This window comes from Callorhinus ursinus, unplaced genomic scaffold, assembly GCF_003265705.2.
Source record: "Callorhinus ursinus isolate GAN/ISIS: 27379988/994484 unplaced genomic scaffold, GSC_fseal_2.0 scaffold13, whole genome shotgun sequence".
Taxonomy (NCBI): Eukaryota; Metazoa; Chordata; class Mammalia; order Carnivora; family Otariidae; genus Callorhinus; species Callorhinus ursinus.
The window spans coordinates 33,279,814-33,301,459 of NW_027397075.1; the positions used below are offsets into that span (position 1 = coordinate 33,279,814).

General features: G+C 45.8%; 1 long non-coding RNA gene across 1 annotated transcript in view; it reads left to right on the plus strand.

The window, feature by feature from the left end:
- Positions 1–21,646, plus strand: part of LOC112828441 (uncharacterized) — a 48,568-nt gene that overhangs the window by 23,917 nt on the left and 3,005 nt on the right. The window lies entirely within an intron of this gene.

The window sequence follows — 21,646 nt, forward strand, 5'->3', positions numbered from 1 at the left end:
GGGATTGTGGGTTGCTCCATGCCTGTTCTGAGCACTAGATCCCAAGTGCCAGAGGCATTCACGTGACCTTCCTAAGTGTGTGTGTGTGTGTGTGTGTGTGTGTGTGTGTGTGTGTGTGTGTGCTGTGAGGTGTGGGAGCCCCCTTAGCACACAGGTCCAGGCCAGGGGCCCCCTTGCTTGGAACCTAAGGGCAGTATTGTCTTCCATTGGGCAAGTTCGGGGAAGACTTTTCAGCTCTGTGTCACTCTCTCAGGGCCTTCTGTCTCATCTGTCTCCTTATAATCTAGTGTAAAACTATTAACAGTGTAAATGAGGCAAAACTAAACATTTCCACATTCAATTGAGAATTAATATGAGGTAAACACAGATCAGGCGATGGTGAGCACTCTCTGTAATTGATGGTACCATTTTAATGGTACCGCACCACTGTGCGTCTACAGACACACACCATGTGGGCAGAGAGGGCTATTTCTCTGCCTGAATTATGGGGGGAAAGAGCTGATTTTTTTTTTATGGTCAATTTCATTTTTTCTAACAAGAGTCAAATGCTTGATATGATAATTAAAAATACATCAAGTCATCCAGAACAGTAGCAGTTGTGTGTTTGGTTAGATGGCAGGATAATTGCCAACCCTTATCTTCAATTTTCAGACTTAAATCTCTTTCCCATTTAGTTTTAATTGGCTCTAGGCTTCCATCCATCCTTCACTTTGGGCTCATTTGTTGCAGTTGTTTTATCTGAGCGAAGTTGCTCCGCAATGAATACAATAAATCTATGTATCTGATTCATCTTTGTTTTTATGGTTAATATTTAAGATTATAAAACCAGACTCTTCAAAATGTGAAATATAGAAGTAAACATCTCCGTTTCAGAATTACTTTGTAGATGTCTGTGAAAAGGCATTAGATGTTAGGCATCAGCTTATTGAATCACATCTTTAAAAACTCTCCATAAAAAAACAACAATTTGTATTTTTATTTTCCCTGCTCCTTAACTCCTGCTGATTTTTTTTTAACAACTCTCAGAGCAACAATTTTTGAAAAGGTATGTCTTTTCGTAATGATTTCTCCTCTTTCCCAAACAGCTAATTAAATAGTGACCTGGTTTGAGGTGACGTTAGCCCTTCAGCCTGCATTGTTGATACAGATCTCTGTCTTGTTCACAGGCTACCTGAGATGGTTAAAACATTTTGGGGGGGGGTAATATCTTATTAAAGTTATAAACCCTGTCTACAGAAGAATGCACATGGCTGCATACAGTTTCAGGGGCTTCATGGACAATCTGTAGTTGTTCCTGGCTTCCTAAGGGTCTCCTAGCACCCAAGGTAAGCCCCTTGGCTTATGCCACTTGGCGACATAGGCGTCTGCAGTGGTTATAACGTGGTAACGTCAAGACATTACTTACATTATTTATAAGCGCTGTGTGCTGGTGCTGTTGGGGCAGGTGGTGGAGTTCCAAGGTGGCAGAGTCTATTTATTTAGCCATGAATGGGACTGGAGGCTTGGGCCTCAAGGACAGGAGGCAGAGAATGCTACAAATTAGGAAGTGACCTTATAAAGGGAAATAGAAGACCTCTCCTTTGCTTGCTAAAGAATTGGAATTAAAATAATGATTTTCATGGCGAGACAAAGAAAAAGGATCACCATTTAAAGCAAGTGTCTGCAAGAATTGGCATTTCTAAAGGAGCCAGCAGATTTCAGGTCCCTGGCACACCCAGATGGGCTCTGGATGTGTCGAGCCCAGGAGGGAGCCACCCTTCTCTGAGGGAGGAGTGGGAAGAATTCCTGGAGGAGAGAGGGCGAGAGAGGCCTTGGTGCTGCCCACAAAGGCACGGCCCGTGAGAAATCCCTAGAGAATGTTCCAAAAACGGGCCATCTGGTATTAGATGGGAGGTTGCTTGCTGAGCGGTGAGCAAATGTAACCCATCCCTCGTGACCTACAAACCGTCAGTAAAAATTCGGCTAATGTGCAATGCTTGTAAAAATAATTGCTTTTAGGCAAGAGGATAGGGTTGGGCGAAGAAGGTGCAGAATTATGGAGAACGGAGAACGAGAATTCAGGGACAGCAGGAAACTGGAGCCAGAGGTGAGCGAGGAGAATAGAGATTCCCTTGCAATTTGCAGAGATCTCAAGGCACGCATTAGATTTCCCCCTAGGATATAAAATGGGGGTTTGATTCAGACAGATGTATATTTTAAGGAGCATGGTGACCCTGCTCACCTCTGAGCCAAGGTCATTCGTCTAATGTTTACCTTTCCGGAGCACCTTTATATTCATTGGCATTGTTTGTGCTCTTCGGGGCTGGGGAGGGAGGGGTGAGGGACACAGGCATTTGCAGGGCTGGCAGGTGCATGCTTCTCTCCGCTTACTTTGTGTGACTGGCAAGTGCCCAAGGACAGACAGAGTCACTGAGGGGGTGCAAGAGCTCTTTTAGTAAATGTGGTAGGTGGGAGTGGTTGCTGTAACCCTGAGAGGCAAAGCAAGATTTTGGCGGGGCCTGATAATTTGAGAAGCATTTGCAAAGCTTCATTACAGTGTTCCCCATGCAGTCTTACTGGGTTCCCTGGTGGACAGCCCTGAGGCCCAGAGGCATCACTCTACTCTTTCCTGAGAGACAGGTCCCCCAAGAACAGGCTGACCTGAGCTTCCCTGGTCTGTTGTCGTGGGGTAGGGGGTGGGGGCAGGGCAGGCTGTGGTCCCTCCTTTCTTTCCTCCATTGCTGGCCCCACACAGTCAGGCCCTGGGGAACATTTGGTCTGCTGGCTTGTGCTGCGTCACGTGAAAATGGAATGAGCACACCCACCTCCCCTGCTTATTAGTATGCCTCATAACCTGTCTTGCCTCTGTGCCCGAATTCCTTCCTGAGGAAAACTTTACGGCTCACTGAATGGACCCAGTGGGAAGGGGAGGGGGACGGGGGATGGAGGGGATGGAAGGGAAGGGGGAGAAAAGGAGGTAGAAGGGAAGAAGGGGGAGAGGGTTGAAGGGAAGGGGGAGGGCGAGGGATGAGGGAGGGAGCAGGGAGGAGGGAGGAAGGGGAGCAGGCTGCAGAGAGCGGAGCCATAAAAGGTGGAATCAGGGATGGAGGGCCCGGAGGTAAGGTTGACTGGCTGGCTCTTTTCATTAGGTCACACGGACCTGCATTCTCAGCCCTTTTTCTCCAAGAATTTTATGTAATATGGTCTCTGGCAACATGTGATGTGTCCCCTTAGGGCAGATAAGGACACGGCTTTGGGCGGTGACTGATACCGTATCAGGGACGCTTGCAGGGCTGGAGGGGGCATGGAAGCGTGGGGCAGGGCAAAGAGGGGCCCGTGGTGATGACTCAGCCCTGACCCACACACGGGGCCGTCATAAAGGGTGCATTTCACATGCAGTGAGTCGCGCAACAAGGACTTACCGTGGACAGGGACTATGCCAGGTGTTCAGAGACGACAATGGCGCTTATGGCGCTTTCTGTTCAGCTGGTGGGTTCCAAGTTCTTTTTTTTAAGATTTTATTTATTTATTTGAGAGAAAGAATGAGAGCGAGAGCACATGAGAGGGGGGAGAGTCAGAGGGAGAAGCAGACTCCCCGCTGAGCAGGGAGCCCGATGCCGGACTCGATCCCGGGACTCCAGGATCATGACCTGAGCCGGAGGCAGTCGCTTAACCCACTGAGCCACCCAGGCGCCCTGGTGGGTTCCAACTTCTAACAGTGGCTTAGTCCCGCATGGCGTGACCTGTGTCACCTCCTCACCTCATCCCCTCCTACATTACCCTGTGCTCCCTCCTACAGCCCAGCCACACTGGCCTCTGCTGTTCTCCAAACACACCAGGCACACTCCCATCTTAGGACCTTAGCGCTGGCTCTTTGCTCGGCCAAGAATGTTCTCCCTCACCTCTTTCAGTTTGTACTCAAATGTCACCTGATTCTGACCACCGCATTAAACGTGCAACGGCCCCTCTTCCTAATACTCCTGATCTCCCTCGTCTTGTGCTGCATTTTCTTTCCAAAGCACCTTTCTCTTCCCACCCACCATACTGTATAATTGACTTACTTGCTGTGCTTTTATTATTTGTTATCTGTTTTCACCTGCTAGAATATCAGCCCCACGAGGGCAGGAATCACTGATGCAGCCCAAGCCCTTAGACCACTGCCCGTGGAATGCGTTACTAGATGGGACATCGTCCTGCCCCTCCCCCTGCCCATGCTGGGCCTTTCAGGGGGCCCATGGGCTGTGCTTTCCTTCACCTCTTCACCCTCGGCATTGTATCGGGGAGACGTGTCAGGCTGTCCGAGCAAGCTTGGTCACAGGAGGACCCTCCCTTGGTGGTGCCTGCAAGAAGAGCCATGTAGCCAAGTAGGAGCCGGGACACACTGCTGTTCTGCTCATTGTTTTCAGGAGCCTAATGATTGCAGCTTTGAGGTAACTTAGCCAAGGGAGTTCTTGAAAGAAGGGTTTGCATTTAGGGTCATAGATCCAATTCAAGTCTTCCAAATATGATCTTAATTTCATCCATCTGCCTAGTTCTATTTCTCCTTCAAGACGCTTCCCAGCCATCAGTGGTCACTACCATCACTATCCAGATGCCATGGTTGGAGTCCCCAGCTTTTGTGTCTCAAGACTCTTGCTCCCCCAAGTGTTTCCAAAAATCACCAAAGAGTGCTCCCATGTCCCTGAAGTCATTTCAGTTTCTTTCAGCTCCTCCTGACTTGGACTTGCTCCGCTGATCTCCTTGGCCTAGTTTAAAACCCACTGCTCTAGAGCTCCCTGTGGTCTAGCCCTCCGAACAAGAACACAGCCTGGATGGTATCTCTTAAAATAGCTAATTCAGGGTGATAGGGAGTAGATAATTTTTCCCAAGGACCTGATGCTACCACAAGAAAATTATAACCCATAAAAGGGAAGCTTAAAACTCCGTATCAAATGCCAGTGCACCTAGAATCCGCTGGCCATGCTTCTTCATGGTGAGAGTGTCCCTAGCTGGCCACCTCTCTCCTTAGACCCAACCTGCTGCATTGTTCCAGGACTCCCTTCTCTCCTCTGCAAAGGCTTTCCCTCCTCAGTGTCCTTCTTTCCCTGAATTCAAGCCCTAAAGCACAACTCTGATGTCAGCCAAACAGCCCCACTGGCCTTTTGTTTGTCACTCTTAGAAGTCAAGTTTATACCCAACATGGGGCTTTGGTACCTGGTGTCTCTCCTGCCTGGCTTGCTCTTCCTATAGATCTCCAAGTGCCAAACTCCTTGTCATTTCGGTCTTAGCTCAAATGACTCCTCCATGGAGAAGCTGCCCTGACTTCTAAGTCTAAATGAGCTCTTGGTCTCCCCACTAACACCTTGGTATATTTTCTTCTCAGTCCTCATCATTGTTGGAAAGGATCTTGTTTATCACTGGTTCGTAGCTTGTTTCTCACCCCCCCAGTCAATGTTTGTTTCTATGCCCCCACCATGAAATAGAATGTAAGCTCCCCCAAAACTGGAACCTCATCTGTTCTGTTCACCCTTTTAGCTCCAGGACCTAGATTATCACCTGGAATCTAACAGGTGTTCAGGAAATGGATGGGCGGACCCCATCAAATGGGCCTCATTTGCCATATTTTCTGATTTTTCCAGAAGAGCCAGAAATCCATATTTTGAGTGTCATCCTCTAATGTGGCAACAATTTAAAAAATTAAAAATACTGTGGTAGGCAGATAAATCGTTATCTGAGGGATTATTTGTCCTGCCAGCTTCCAGTCCGAGGTTACAGACACCATGTGGGGTTTCTTGGGGGTGAGGACCTTTGAGGGAAAGAGGTGAGGGGACTGAGGGAGATGTCCCTTTTCTCTGGGAAAGCAGTGGGAGCCAGAGAGCCCCTCAAAGAGTGGGAGGCCTTGCTCCATTCCCTGACAGTGTCTCTGGGGAGCTGGCAAGGTTTTGGAGGGGATGGCGCACCTAAGGGGGCAAGACCCCAGGCTCCAGAGGGATCAGGCTTTCAGTCTCCGTCTTCTAGTCACAGCGAGGTTAGATTTCAAGGGATCCTGTAGAGGGCGCAGTGCCATAACCAGTGTGGGCTGCAGAGGCCTCTCGAATATTTGGGGCAGCAGAAGCATCCTGGGGCCCTTTGCACAATTCTGGGGGGTATGGGGGCTGCAGTAACGACGGTTGGATTTCCCACCAGACCGGAGTCAGATTCATTGGAAGTAAATAAAGCTATGTGACATTTCTCATACCACCATGTTTACAGACTAATATCCTCCCCATTACTTGACATTTTGTTTTTGTCAAAGTCGGGGAGACAGCTGGGCAGGGTGTTGGGGAAAGGATAACACCAGACCTCACACCAGCACAGGCCCCTCGTCCTAGGGTCCCCTTTGGCCTCTCTGGGGTCCCTCTGGCAGCATCCTCCCAGATGCGTCTCTTGGCTTCAGCCCCTGCACGCCCAGCCAGGGTGAGGGTCCAGCTGGCTCCCATGCTGCGTTCCCTAGAAATCCACAGCCACAGCCTTTGCCACATGTGTTTTAGCAGCAGGGATGAGGTTAAGGCATCAGAGGCCTCTTACAGTCTGGATGAGGGACGATCCACGTCACCATTACAGCATCCACCACCACGTCCTCCCCACCCCTGGCTTGGGAAGGGAAGTTTCCAGGCTCTGCCGGCTCAGTCCTTTTTTGGAAGAGAACTAAACCCTTCCTGACTCTTCGTGCCCTAAGCACCCTTCTCCTCCGCAGCCTTCCTTCCCTGTGCCCTCCCTAGAGAATGAGCTGCCCAGAAGGAAGTGAGCTGGCTTGCGCTGGCAGACAGGATGAGACTTTTGTGCAGGGAATTCCCCGCCAAGTGGAACCTGCAGCTGGAGCTGGTGCTGCTGCCGCCACGTAGGGAGCGGGGCGGGGGGGCAGGTGCACCACCCACCTCACACGCTCTCTGTCCCCCAGCCCGCAGACATGGCGGCCACCTGGATGGAGTTAAGGCTGCAGGATTGCCTGCGGCCAGGGGATTGCTCTATGCTGGAAAGTTTCCTTCACAAGGGAGGTGAGTGCACACAGTACAGGATAAAGGTCTCGAGTCCACTGAGGATGGGCAAAATATAAAATACATCATCTGCTTGGGCGACAGAGGGAAAACATCCCCAGGCTGACTCATGCTGGTGCCTTCCTTTACAACTCAGCCCTAGCACACTACCCCCTCATCTTGGGTGAGTAAAGCAGAGAGAGACAGAGACAGAGACGGAGAGACAGAGGAGAGGAGCCCAGAGGTCAGGTTTGGGAGTCCGTTGGCCAGGAAATGAGATTTGGAGGGCCCTTTTTATTGAAGGCAGCAACATAACTGCCTTAGGGGTGCACTGTGTCCACCACTGGAATTCAGACATGTCTGGGCATTTCTGGAAAATTGGTCCAGTGATTCAGCCAGGGACTCAGGAACCTCCTAGAATACTCCTTGTCCTATAAAAGTGGGAATGAAGCACCACAACTTTGACCTGGTAACAGGGTTTTATGCTTCTGAAGGGTATGGTATGGGCCCAGCGTCTGTCATGCAAATCTGTCCCAGCCCTGGCCCACCTGCCTTAGGGAGGCAGGGAATTAGCTTGAAGAACAAATGGAAAGAGTTCACATGAACAGCACAAGGCATTGGGCAGGAACATTTCTGCTTCAGGAGTCCTGAAAAACTTTGTAACACCCTCCGGGGAGGGGAAGCATTCTCTTCCATATCTAGCCACAGGTACCTGAATGTCTGGTGGGATATGGAGGCCACGTGGTAGCTGATCCAAATGTTGGGAAAGCCCAGGCAAAACAGCTCCTGAGAAATAGTTGTCTAGAAATAGTTGATGGAACTTACTTGGGTGGGCATTTGGGATCCTACATCAGCAGGATTACAACAGCCACAAAAATAATTTCACCTTGCACTCACATACGAGGATGGACTGCAGAAATATTCACGTACATGTTCTTATTTGCTCCTTAGAACTCCCACAGGCAGCAGCAAGTATAGTAATCCTCCCCTCCCCCAACCCCCCGCCACCGGTACCAGGAGACGTTGGACTGAAGCAACCTCGAGGCTGCTTCAGCTCTGTCACTCCAGGCCCCTCAGGAGATGTCCCAGGACCCAGTGAGGCCTTATTCTCTAGGTAGATACACTTTAGAAACTATGAAGTCAAGCTATGTGCATTGGCTGGGGACCTCTTTTCTGCTCAGGGCTCTGCATAGTAAATAGAACAGTAAGAATGGAGAGAAAGTATTACCTTCATTACTGTTAGAGGCTAAGTTGGACGACGAAGCTTAGAGCGAGAAACAAATTGAGCACAGAATTGCTCAGACTTGCCTACCCTGTTACAGACATAGCTGGACATTTTCCCAGGTCAGACTAAGAGTGGAAAAAGGCAGGAGGAACTAGAAGATGGGGAAGGGGCTGGGTGGCTCTCTCTGGTTCCTCCATTAACTCACCAAGCAGGTAAGTGGGGAGTGGAGAGGGCCAGGAGTGTCACAATGATGGATGTCCCTCCAGGTGGAAGAAACAGCAAGGGCTTTTGGAAAAAGTGTTCCTGTATGAATAACTGTACTGGATTGATGTGCATTATCCACTGGGGCCAGGCCCTCTGAACAGGCAAGACTTGCTTAGTTTTCTGGCCTGGAGAGGGTGGATTGGTGTACTAGTCAGGATTCTTTAGGGAAACAACAGAATCAGTAGTGTGTGTGTGTGTGTGTGTGTGTGTGTGTGTGTGTGTTGTGTGTGTGTGTGTGGTGTGTGTGTGTGGTGTGTGTGTGTGGTGTGTGTGTGTGTTGTGTGTGTGTGTGTTGTGTTGTGTTGTGTGTGTGTTGTGTGTGTGTTGTGTGTGTTGTGTGTGTGTGTGTTGTGTGTGTGTTGTGTGTGTGTGTGTTGTGTGTGTTGTGTGTTTATAGGAAGAATGAGAGAGCTATCAATGTAAGTAAATTCAGTGAACAAAATTAAATTGTAAAGATTTATATCAGGATATTAATTATTGGACCAATTAGTACTACATAACCATGTAGGATCTGAGGACCATTGCTGGAACCATGAGGTTTCTTAAATACACACACACACACACACACACACACACATATAGTATTGCAAACAGAAAAGAATGACTTGGTTCCTCATTCAATAAGTAGCAAACAAGTATCTGCCGTATGCTGGGTCCTTTATTGTGAGGGGTACAAAGGGGAGTGACATGTGATAGTTGTTTTCTGGGAGCCCAAGGTTAAGTGGAGGATGGCAAAGCATAATGTGATGAGTACAATGAAGAAGATATAAGCAAAGTGCTATTGTGATCGCAGGTAGGATTAATTCTGACTTGAGGTCTGAAGAGGGCTCTATGGAAAAGGAGACATTTAAATTGCACTTTGAAGAATGAAGGAAAGGGATCTTCCTGTATTGTATTTGAGGATTGTTGGTAAGTCTAGTGTTATTGTTCTGGATGTGTGTGTTGGGACGGGGGAGGGGGGGCAGGTGGGAGATGGCTATAGGGGTTTGCTGGGGGGCTGGAGGCAGGAAGAGAAAGCAAAAGAGAGAGCTCAGCCCGGGACAATAGGTTATATTAGGCAAGGCACTGAATGCCATGCCAGTGAGTTAAGACTCCCTAGCAGGAAGTGGAGGCCTGTTGCCTGTTTTTAATGAAGAGAAGGGGAAAACATGGATTTTTGAAAGATCCTTCTGGCAACACATGGAGAATGGATTGAAAGGTTGTTAGAGCCTGGTGAGTGAGTCTTGGTGAGAGTGGAACTATTGCAGAAGTAGTGGGAACAGATGTAAGGGGGCTCCTCTGAGAGAAGCTTGAAGACAGGACCTGGTACCAGAAGGAAGAAATAGTTGTGGTTGGCATGGGAGGAAGTCAGCCACAAGTTTACCTGTTCATCTCTATTTTAACAGTGCGTTCTACCTGTGTCGGAGGCTCTTCTAGGTTTCCTGTCTCCCTCTGGTCAGGGGGGTCGTTGAAGGCAGGGTTGAGGTATCATCTTTGTGTGCCCCTCAGCCTTCAGCTCAGAGCTCTGACCCTGCGAGGGCAGAATATATAAATGTCTGTGACAGTGGAGTAGCCCCAGGAGGCCAGGCTGCGGCATGCAAATCACATGAGGGAAGGTCTAATTGTTGCTCCGTGGGTGTGATACCTGGTACCTGAAGTGAAACTCTATGTAAAGTACACATGTGGGACCAGAGAATCTGTGTGGGAGATCCCTGCTTGACATCCCTGAGCGGTCACCTCATGGGGCCACCTGGACTGTTGAGGGAGCCCTGACCCGTGACAGGAGGTTGGGGAGGGACCTGCCACTCGTCCTGTCCTGTTCTGGGCTGAGGAAGTTCCCTTCAGCTCAGAAAACAATCTGATCAGTGTTTCTGCTGAGAGGATGGTGGGCTCTGGCCCAGGAATCACCACCTCTGGCCATCCATAGGGGCTACAAAAGCACCCAGAAGTCATCATTGGTTATAGGTTCCTGGGATCACTCCTGGGGGCACTTGTCTGGCAGGCTGAGGAATGTAGACTAAATATTCTCTTCTTTATATTTGCTTTACCTTTTTTTTTTTTTTTGAGAAAGTAGTGTATGCTCATTGTAGAAAATTTGAAAATAAATACAAGTAAAAAAAGTAAATAAAAGCACCCATTTTCCTGCAAGTAAATGTAGTAGTGCCACATTTTTATGATTGTTAGTCAGTACGTTCTAATCATATGTGTAAGGTATACATATGCATGCCTTACCCTACACATGGTACACCAGACACCATACCACATGTACATCCGTTACCAGATATATGGTGCTTTTTATTTCCCCAGTTAATCACTAAGGTCCCATCTGTTCTTATTTTTAAGAAGTACAGGCTCTCTTTTTTAAAAAAAGATTTTATTTATTTATTTAAGAGAGAAAGAGAGAGAGAGAGAATGAGCAGGGGGGAGGGGCAGAAGCAGGCTTCCCGCTGAGCAAGGAGCCCAATGCAAGACTCTATCCCAAGACCCTAAGATCATGACCTGAGCCGAAGGCAGCCGCTTAACCGACTGAGCCACCCAGGCACCTCCAGGAAGTACAGGCTCTCATCTTGAGGACTTTCGCTCTTTCTTGTCTGCGAAGACGAGGGGCTCGTGCAGCCCAAAGGGATCCAGAGATGCTTTCAAGATAGGAGGTGATAAGGCGACATCTGATCTGTCCCATGCTGCTTGTTTGTCTCACTGCCACGTGGCACCACTGTTGAAAACTATTTGTCGATGTTCTGATGTCTTCACAGGTCTAGAGTATAGTCACTACTGTCAAGGAACCCCATGCTTGAGCTCCAAAATCACAGCTCTCTAAGTTCACATTCTACTCCCAAGTGTCATTCCCAAGTGCTACCATGGCTTTGGAGGCTGTGCTGCAAGACTCCTTCTGCCACAGCCATGTGTTATCCCAGAACTGGTCCAGCCCCATGAACCTCGGGCTCCTGCATGAGCCTGGGTCCCCAGCGTGGTGTCCCTTTGCCTTGTTTTCTTTGGGGACTTGGAATCTTCTTCTGCCAAAGAAACATGGTCAGGGCTACTGCCATTTCTTATTTTAAGATTTATTTGTTTTTTTGAGGGAGAGAGTGCGCCGGGGGGGAGGGGCAGAGGGAAAAGGAGAGAGAGTCTTAAGCAGACTCTGGGAGGCTGATGCAGGGCTCCATCTCAAGACCCTGAGATCAAGACCTGAACAGAAACTGAGAATCAGATGCGTAACCGACTGTGCCACTGAGGAGCCACTCTGTCATTTTAAATCTTGGGGGGGAAAGTTGTGGGAGAATAAGTTACTTCCCAGAAGACACTGGGTTTCTGATGCAAATTGGTCCTCCTCTTTCCCAGGAACTAGTTCTGCATGTGAAGGTGTATTGGTGAGACTACGAAAAGTTTAATTATGTTGTTCTCCAAGGAGCATGTCCTTGGAGATCTTCTCCAAGATGGCAGATAGGACAAATTCACTGGGCAGCTGTGTGACTGGTTGGAAAGTTACCCAATCTGTCTGCCTAGGCTCAGAAGCAACAGTCATCACTGGCACATGGTTATATGGAGCTTTCCTTTGGGATCAAATAAAATCCACTTGTCTCCTTGCCCTAGAGCTGTCCTGGTGATTTGGGTGTCTCTGCACTCAGGGGGCAGGCTTGGCATGCCAAACATTGTCTTCCAGGGCATTGATGAAGTGCCCAGTCAGCTCTTTCAGTCATCAGTTTAAAAAATGGAAATGCTTCCAAATCTCAGAGCTGAGGACCTCGATCTGAATAATAATTGTGTATGTGTAATTGAGGTACTCCACCTTCAAAACACAATCTTATCACTTCTTACCACTGAGGCACAGGCCACTATCATTGCTCTTCCAGAAAATCACAATAACCTTCCAACAGTTCCTCTGCTTCCCCACTTTTCCCTCCAGAGTCTATTTGTCATACAGCAGGCCAGCATGAATGCTCAGAGTCCTCCGATGCCTTCCCACAACATGCTAGAATAAAATCCACGCTCCCCTCTGTGGTATGACGGTTTCTACCATGTGACCCATGCACCTCTCCAATCTCCTCCTTCCCGTCCCCCCTCCAGCTACAATGCCCACTTGCTCTGTCCTGAGTAGCCCAAGCCTGTTTCTTCCTTAGGGCCTTTACACGTGCTTTCCCCTCCTCCTGGAACATTCTTCCTCCATTTCTCCACACAGTTCCCTCGCTTGATTTATTCAAGTCTTTGCTCAAGTCACTTCTTCAGAGAGGACCTTAAAAGTAGATACTGCTCCCTGCCATACCCTGCCTACCCCCTGTCATGCTCTACCCCTGGCTCACACTTTGTTTTCTTCATAATTCTTACTATTACCATGCCTCAGCCCCCATTTATGTTTTATTGAATCATTTCCTTATTTGTTGCCTGTCTTCCCGGCATTATAGTTGAACTTCCTTGAGAGCAGGGCCACGGCTGCCCTTTTTTTGTGGTGGAATCCACTGGGCCTAGAACAGTTGCTTGACACAAAGTGGATGCTTCATGAACATATCTTACATGAATGAATGTATGAAGCCATTTCTCAAGTTTATGGAAACGGAACATAAGTAGTTAAATTGCTTTTTTTGATGTGGAGTCAGAAGTCTCCCCATTATAGAGTATTTCTTGGCTACCTTCTAAAGTTCTTAGCAGTGTCCATGTAGAGGATATTAAGCACAGGTACATAGACACATACACATACACTGTAACTTTGAAATGGATAGACAGAGACATAATTAGGGTTTTTTCCCTGAAATTCAAAACCATGGTTTGGGGCAGTTTTCAGCCAGAATCTGCTCTACATTTGGGTATTCCTACAAGGGCTACGTATTTTTGGCCTGCTCCAGTAGATTCTTCAGGAAGAAGTTGTCTATGAGAAACAAATTTGGTTTCTGAGTGACCCACCTCCCTTAGTGGAGCCTCCCAAAGGGCTCTAACCTTTTAGGTTTAAAAATGGGAATGATAAGGAATTCACTTAGGGTTTGGCTAGATAGTTCTGTTCCATGTGATGTTGGTTGGGGTTATTTACTCGTCTGCATTCAGCTGGTGACTAAAATGGACTGGGAGGTCCAAGAAGGCTTTGTTCACATGCCTGGTTCCTTGATGCTCCTCTGTGAGGCTTTTCTCTCTCTCTCCACATGGCAAACGGGGCTTCCTCATAGCATGATCACCTCAAGCTAACTTTTGCATGAGAGCTGGTTTCCAAGAGGGGGCAGCAGTCCAAACACTGAGTGTAATCTTCACTGGATTACATTTTAGCTTGTGAAACTGGGAAAATAGTTTTAATTCTCTAAGCTTAAACTTCCTTATCTGTGAAATGGGGATAATAGTACATGTCTTGGAATGTGGTCATGAGGGTTTCAAGTGATATATGTGTAGCTGGAAGATAGAATCCCAGAACCTTAGGACCCAGAAGTTTGCAAGGACTGGGGGGAGAATAATTTTTCCCTTCCTTTCCACTTACAGGAGGTACTTATGGGAGTGGGATCTCTGACCAGACCTGTGATCTGGAACATGTGCAAGAAAAATTGCCATTTCAAAGCTTCTGATGTCTCTTTGTGTTATTTGGGATGGAGCCCAGAGTAGAAACTCACATTAAAGTGGCCTTCATGGTTGCTGAAGGCAAAGGGCAGGGGGATGAGGTGAGACCAACCAGACCTGAAAGTGCCCTGCATCATAAAGTAACAGAAAATGTCTGTGTTTTGGCTCTGGAGCTCAGAGGACAGAGAGGATGAGGGAAAGCTCACAATGGAAGGTTGAGATCCCAGGTCCACGGTCGCCGTAGGACCGGCTCAAAATGGGGTTAGCAGGGATGCCATCTTGTCTGGTGTGTAATGTTCTACTTCAGTCTGCTTCCTTTTCTTTAATTGCCTCCATTAGCACTAAACCTTCAGGAAAAGCTTTGTGTTGGTGCTGTGTGGAGGCCTAACGGGGAGGGGCCCTGTCTACTTCTCATTGGAGGGAGAGGGGACAGCATCTCAGGAGGGAGGTGGTGAGGGGAGGTAAGGAATGAGCTGACAGCAGGGGTTTGAAGAACATTTGCACCCACCTTGGAAATCCTGGAAAGGATACTAGAATTCTCTAACTTAGTATGTTAGGTAGGAGCTTAGACTATACCACTGGGGGTGGCTGACCCCAGGAGGCAGGTAGGGTTGGTAATAATCTGGGGATGTACATAAAGAAATTGACCCACAGCTGACTTACCTTAAGTGGAGACTTTTCTTATTCAGAGTTCAAGTAACTTGCTAAGGGAAATAAAGCTGGGTCTGGCAACTGGAATTCAGATCTAGATTTGTCTGAATTTAAAGTCCTCACTTTTTACACTGTTCCACATTTCCTTCAAGTACTACATATTTGCTACTAAATCTTTTTAGAATAATAGAGCTAAATAAAAGACCTGGTGGCAGCTTGCAGCCAAGTTAAATGATGACTCACCCTAGGTCACCCAAGGCAAGGCAGGGACATTCTTAAAGCTGGCTGAGAATTGCCCAAGTACACTTTCTCCTGATTATTTTGAGGTCAAGACTCTGAGGATTAGCAGGTTCTAAAGTCCTTCTCTGTTCCAGCTATTTTAAAATCTTGTTTATATGCTAATGGTACTCTACCCTCAGCTGGCCTTCTATCATCTGTCAAGTAAATAGTGACCATAATGAGAAAAGAAACCAGAAATGCAAATGCAGAAAGACAAAGAGTGTGAGTGAGCAGGAGCCAGCTGAGCAGAAACATAAATTCCTGCTCAGAGCCACATTTTCTCATAGCTAAACTCACACCTTTATTTTTTATTTGCTCTGGCATAAGAAGGTTTCCTTGCATTAGTAATGATACTGTTAATGTTTTATAGAGTATAGAAGTCTTAGCCACATTGAGATTCTCCCCTCAGTAAATGGAGGAATCTGACTTATTGAAATGTATATGGAGTTTGAGTCAGGCTGTCATCTCTTCCTATCAAGGACCTGAGATTTCTTTGGGGGGTGTTGGTGACTTCTGCCCCACTTCTGTTATTAACATACACTCCTCTACATCCCCAAAGACATTTCAGAAGACCCCTCAACCTCCATTTTTTAACTGAGATCTGGATCTCCTCAAAGTTTCAATTTTGTCTGCAGTTTCCACCAATAGCAACTGATTTTACTTCTAAATTCCATGCAGCGTTCTTCCTAGAAAAATGTTGCTGTTCTCCTGACTCTCACATCCACCTTCAGACAATTCTCATCAATCTTCAGGTAAAAGCTCTTTTCCCTTCCAGGTCATACCACCCACTCATACCATGTTGTTTGCCTCCAGGTTACTGACATCTGCCTATTTCCTGGTTAGCTTCCTTCCTTCACTGATGATTTTGGGATGGTTGCCAGTCATTATTCTCATTTATTTCAGACAAAATCTTAGGATATTGTAGCACTTGTTAGACATCCATTCCAGCAACCCAGTATCCAAACTCCTGGACATCGTTAACTCCAATGCCCTTTATTTCTCTCTTCTTCAACCAACCTTGCTTGGGCAACACTGTCATATCCAGTCTCTGGTCACAATTTCCTGTTTTCACACTATCTTTCCCATTAAACTCTGACCTCATATGCAGATCCTCTTTCTTCATCACATCATTTTCTCACTGTTTATCTGAACCTTATGACTCCTCTTTTCTTCTATAAAACCAAGATTCCATGGGTTATACAGAGATCTGAACCACTCTTTCATAAGCATCTTTGGTTCCTTGCCATCCTTTATTTTTCTATCTTATCACCCATAAAATCCCAACCTAGAACCAATGGTACTATTATTCTCTAACTTCTTTGTTCTTATACCTGAATACGGGGATATACTGGGAAAATAATCAGATGTTGGTTGGCATGTTGAAAATTTCATGGACTCTCTTCTCAGCTTGCCCCGTAGCGCTATTTCTTAATCTTTTGTCTTTAGTCAACACTTTTTCTCATTTCCTTCAATGACTTTCAAATCCTACCTATTCCTTCAAACTTCATACTTAACTCCTGTTCCCTCATTGTCAGCAGACAGTCAAGAAAATGAAGGAAATTAAGCATTACTTCTATTCTTAGATACCAACTTTTCTACATTTATCCCCACTGTGGCAGACACTTTTGGTTGCTGACCCAACAGCCATGCTCACCCATTCTTTCTTGTTAACAGAACCCTGATTTGTACGAATATTTGATGGCTATCAAATATCTTCAGGGAGGCTGGGCTCTTGCCTAGCTCAAGTGGATGAATCATAATTAGCTTAACCCAGTTTTAACTATTTCACTTCCTTTTTCAGTCTTGGCTTAGTATTGTGAAAAAAGTCTGGCCATTCAATGGAGATCTGTGGAGGGGCTTCTGGGAAAGTTTTTCTCCCTCTCAAAATGGAGCCTAAGGAATAGTTCTTTTCTCCTGGATTTTGGATATTGTTCTATGGAACAATGTAGTCTGGAAATACTGTGGTAATCTGACCATGGTGGGAGTGAGCTGGTGTGTTGAGGGTGCCAATGCAGAAACCTGGAAAGAACTTGGGTCCTTGATGACATTGTTAAGCCACTGAATTAGCAACCTTTCCCATAACCATCCTGCTCATTGACATCTTGATAAAATAATGTTTCCTTATTGTTTAAGATTCTTTTGATTGTATTTTCTGATGCTTGCAGCAAAAAGCATTCCAGCTATTTTACTAACCCTTCCAGTCCTGAAAGTTTCTCTTCTCATTTCAAGGTCAATCTCTCCACCTGTGCCTTAGATCCTGTTGCCTACTGCCTTTTCTGGAATTTGTCACATGATTTATCACCCTACATTCTGTATCTTTAATTTCTACCCCTCTAAGTCTATCAACTTGCTCAAGTTTCCTCCAATATTAAAATATTTCCTTGAATCCACATCCTCATCTAGCTCTTAACAAATCTCTTTTCTCCTCTTCTCATGCAAACTCTTTAGCGTGGGCTATACTTTCTGTCTCTACTTCTTCATTCCCATTTCTTTTCATGTCACTCAGCTTGGCTTTTGGCTCCATCATTTCCATTCAGATGGTCTAGTTAAATTTACCAATGATTTCTTAACCACCATATCCAATGAGATGTTTAAGATCTCACACTTTGCTGTACTTCAGTGCATTTGATGCAGGTTATTGAATCTCCCTAGAATCTTGGCTCTTGTATAGCCTCACTTTCCTGGTTCTTTTTTATGATTTTTCCTTTAGTTCTCCTATGGTTGGATAGTCTTCTCTCCTGATGCTTCTGACATTTTGGTGTTCCATAAAGTTATACCATTAGTTCAGCTCTCTTCTCATTCTACATGTTCTCTCTGGATCCAAATTTATGGTTTAAATCATCACCTTGCTGCTATTAACTCCCAAATCTCAACTCCCTGCCTGACCTTCAGATCCTTCTGCTGAATGACTGGCTAGAAATCTACACCTAGATGCCACTTAGCACCCCCTTCCCCAAACTAACATGGCTATGCTGAGTCCAAACTTCCTCCCTCTTATATTCTAGATTGGTGGCCCCACCATTTACTAATAAATTCAGTAAGACATTTGAGGGCCATCCTGAACGTCTCCCTTTTTTTCCCTCTCCCCACTCAATCTACTACCAAATGTGGTTGGTTTTGCCTCCTATATAGCTCGCAGCCCTATTCCTGCCTCTTCATCCCCACAGCAACCCCCCTAGTTCAGGCCCTTATCACCTCTTAACCTTAACCACCTATCACCCTTATCACCCTGTAACCACAACAGTGACTTCCTGATTGTTCTCCCTACCTCCTCCAATTCATCCTCTACATAGCTGGCAGAGAATTGCATCTTCATAAATAAGTTTGGCTATGATATGCCCTTGACTGAATTCTGTTCATGGCTCTCCAGTTTTTATTTACAGAGCAAAGTGCACATTCCTTAACATAGCACACAGGGTTCTTCATGAGTGATCCCTGCTGCTCTGCTGGCTTCTACAGGTTATTTCCTGGCATCCACTTCATGATTTATTCTCCAGCAACAGAATGTTTCTTTTGTTCCATATGCATGCCTTGTTATTTCTCAACACACACACACACACACACACACACACACACACACACACACACACACCTTTGCTTAACTAATTCTGTAAGTTGGATGCCATTTCTTAATTCTACTATAAGACTCTGCCGTTTCTACCACTATAGTTTACCATGATGCATTATAATGTTCTGTCTTACGGCTGTCAAGAGCAGTCTTACTAATATTTGGGCTGTCAGTCTCCAGCCAATAGTAGGGATTCCTGGCACATAGTACAGGTTCCTTAATATTTGTTGAGTGAATAAATGGATGAATAAACATATCCTCTAGGGAGTTCAGTCTCCTGAATCTGTCTGTGTAGATTCCCTCTGTAGCTTCGACTCAGAACTTGAGGAGTGAACTAACAACTGTGCTTACTGATACCTCTGAGACTGCCTTGTCACTGTTCCCATATTTCACATCCTATTGTAATTCTCAAATTGGTTTGTCACTCCTTTGGTGCTGGAATAATAGGAGTATTTCTCCACGGATATACATGTAGGAAATCATAAAAGCAGCATATGATTCTGGGATTACTTGTATAAAATTAACATGTATGTAAATAAACTGCTATGTTTACTTTTGGGCTATCATAGAGGATGTTGTTCACTGATTTTCTTTTTTTTCCCTATACCTCCTTATTCTCCCATCAGTTGCTGGAGGAAGAGATGCCTCATTAAGAGAAGGAAATTCTCGAAGCTGGAGGAGGCTGAATGACATTGCAAACTTTGCCTCTTTCTTGATTTACAGAGCAAAGCATTAGGATGGGAGTCTTTTCCAGTTTAAAAATGTTTCTATCTCTCTGATGCTTACTCTCCCCCTCCCACCCCCTCCTCCCCAGAGCCCCCAATACCCACCTGGTACCCCCTCTACCCTCCTGAACATATATGAAAAATTCAGAGCAAGTTTAGTCCTGGGAAAAATGTGGAATACATGAATTTAGATGTATTGTCTTGTGTACCCTCCGTCCCTGAACATAGAAAGAGAAGGAGGACCCTTCCATCAGCAAATTAGTGGCAGAATTTCCGGTCAGAGAGAAGAAAATGTATGAGGTAGGCAGACCTTTTGTTGATTAATGGCTTGAGACCACATTACAGAAGCAATTGCCTACTTGACCTGTTAATCAAGATAGGGAAACATTTTATAGCAGCAATGACCACAATAGCCAAACTGTGGAAAGAGCCAAGATGTCCATCGACAGATGAATGGATAAAGAAAATGTGGTATATATACACAATGGAATATTATGCAGCCATCAAAAGGAATGAGATCTTGCCATTTGCAACGACGTGGATGGAACTGGAGGGTGTTATGCTGAGTGAAATAAGTCAATCAGAGAAAGACTTGTATCATATGACCTCACTGATATGAGGAATTCTTAATCTCAGGAAACAAACTGAGGGTTGCTGGAGTGGTAGGGGGTGGGAGGGATGGGGTGGCTGGGTGATAGACATTGGGGAGGGTATGTGCTATGGTGAGTGCTGTGAATTGTGCAAGACTGTTGAATCACAGATCTGTACCTCTGAAACAAATAATGCAACATATGTTAAGAAAAAAGAAAAAGAAGAAGATAGCAGGAGGGGAAGAATGAAGGGGAGTAAGTCAGAGGGGGAGATGAACCATGAGAGACGATGGACTCTGAAAAACAAACTGAGGGTTCTAGAGGGGAGGAGGGTGGGGGGATGGGTTAGCCTGGTGATGGGTATTAAAGAGGGCACGTTCTGCGTGGAGCACTGGGTGTTATGTGCAAACAATGAATCATGGAACACTACATCAAGAACTAATGATGTAATGTATGGTGATTAACATAACAATAAAAAATAAAAAAAGAAATGCAGATGAAGCTAAAAAAAAAGATAGGGAAACATTTGTCTTTGAGCAATACATTTTAAGATTCTTCAGACTTCCTGCATATTCCTTAGCTTCTTCCAATCACAAAGATTTCTCAAAGCAAACTTAGGGGGCAGGAGTGGTAGTGATAAAATTATAGGTTTTTCTTTGCTACCCAGAAACTTCTAAATGCAGGCTGTTCCTGAAGTTAAGAGATAATTCTAAACTGGGAAATACAGTGTGTGAGGACAAGGACAGCAGGAACACTTGCTAATAAGTGGCAGACTCTATTCTTCCTCTTGTCATTTGCTGCAGAAACATGAATCATGACCACATCTTTCCAGATCAGGGAGGGCCTCAGAGTCACCCATGGATGCTCCAGGGCATGCTGACATGTGCCTTGTCAGGTGACCTGAGCATGACTGTGAGCTGTCCAAATGCTCTTTCCCTACTTTTAGGGCACCGAAATGGAAAAATCCCAAGAAAATACTGCAGTGGAGTTTAAGACTCCTAGTCCCGGTTTCCTTAGCTGCTTCCTATGGGATAAAAAGAGTTGGAGAATGCTAATGGAAGTGTCATAAGTGGAAGCAATAGGTAGATAAACATGAGATAATATATTTCAGGACAGAAGTCATGAGGGATGGAGTGGGAGGACTGAGGGGTATATTTCCCCTTCTCCATCCTTCCATCCTTGCCCCAAGTTGCTCAAGAAGTAACAAATCTCAAAGGTGCAAATATGTCAGTATACTTTGTCTAAGAAAATATTACTCAGCTTTTGATTCTAGGTAGTTATGATCCTTCAAATAGGATAATCTTGTAAAAATGTTCAAAATATAGATGAGCCATAGAGTATGACCCATCAAATCCTTCATTAGGAAACCTCAATGAGATATCACCTCACACCAGTCAGAATGGCTAAAATTAACAAGTCAGGAAATGACAGATGTTGGCGGGGATGCGGAGAAAGGGGAACCCTCCTACACTGTTGGTGGGAACGCAAGCTGGTGCAACCACTCTGGAAAACAGTATGAAGGTTCTTCAAAAAGTTGAAAATAGAGCTACCATACGATCCAGCAATTGCACTACTGGGTATTTACCCCAAAGATACAAACGTAGGGATCTGAAGGGGTACATGCACCCCAATGTTTATAGCAGCAATGTCCACAATAGCCAAACTGTGGAAAGAGCCAAGATGTCCATCGACAGATGAATGGATAAAGAAGATGTGGTATATACACACAATGGAATATTATGCAGCCATCAAAAGGAATGAAATCTTGCCATTTGCAACGACGTGGATGGAACTGGAGGGTATTATGCTGAGTGAAATAAGTCAATCAGAGAAAGACATGTATCATATGACCTCACTGA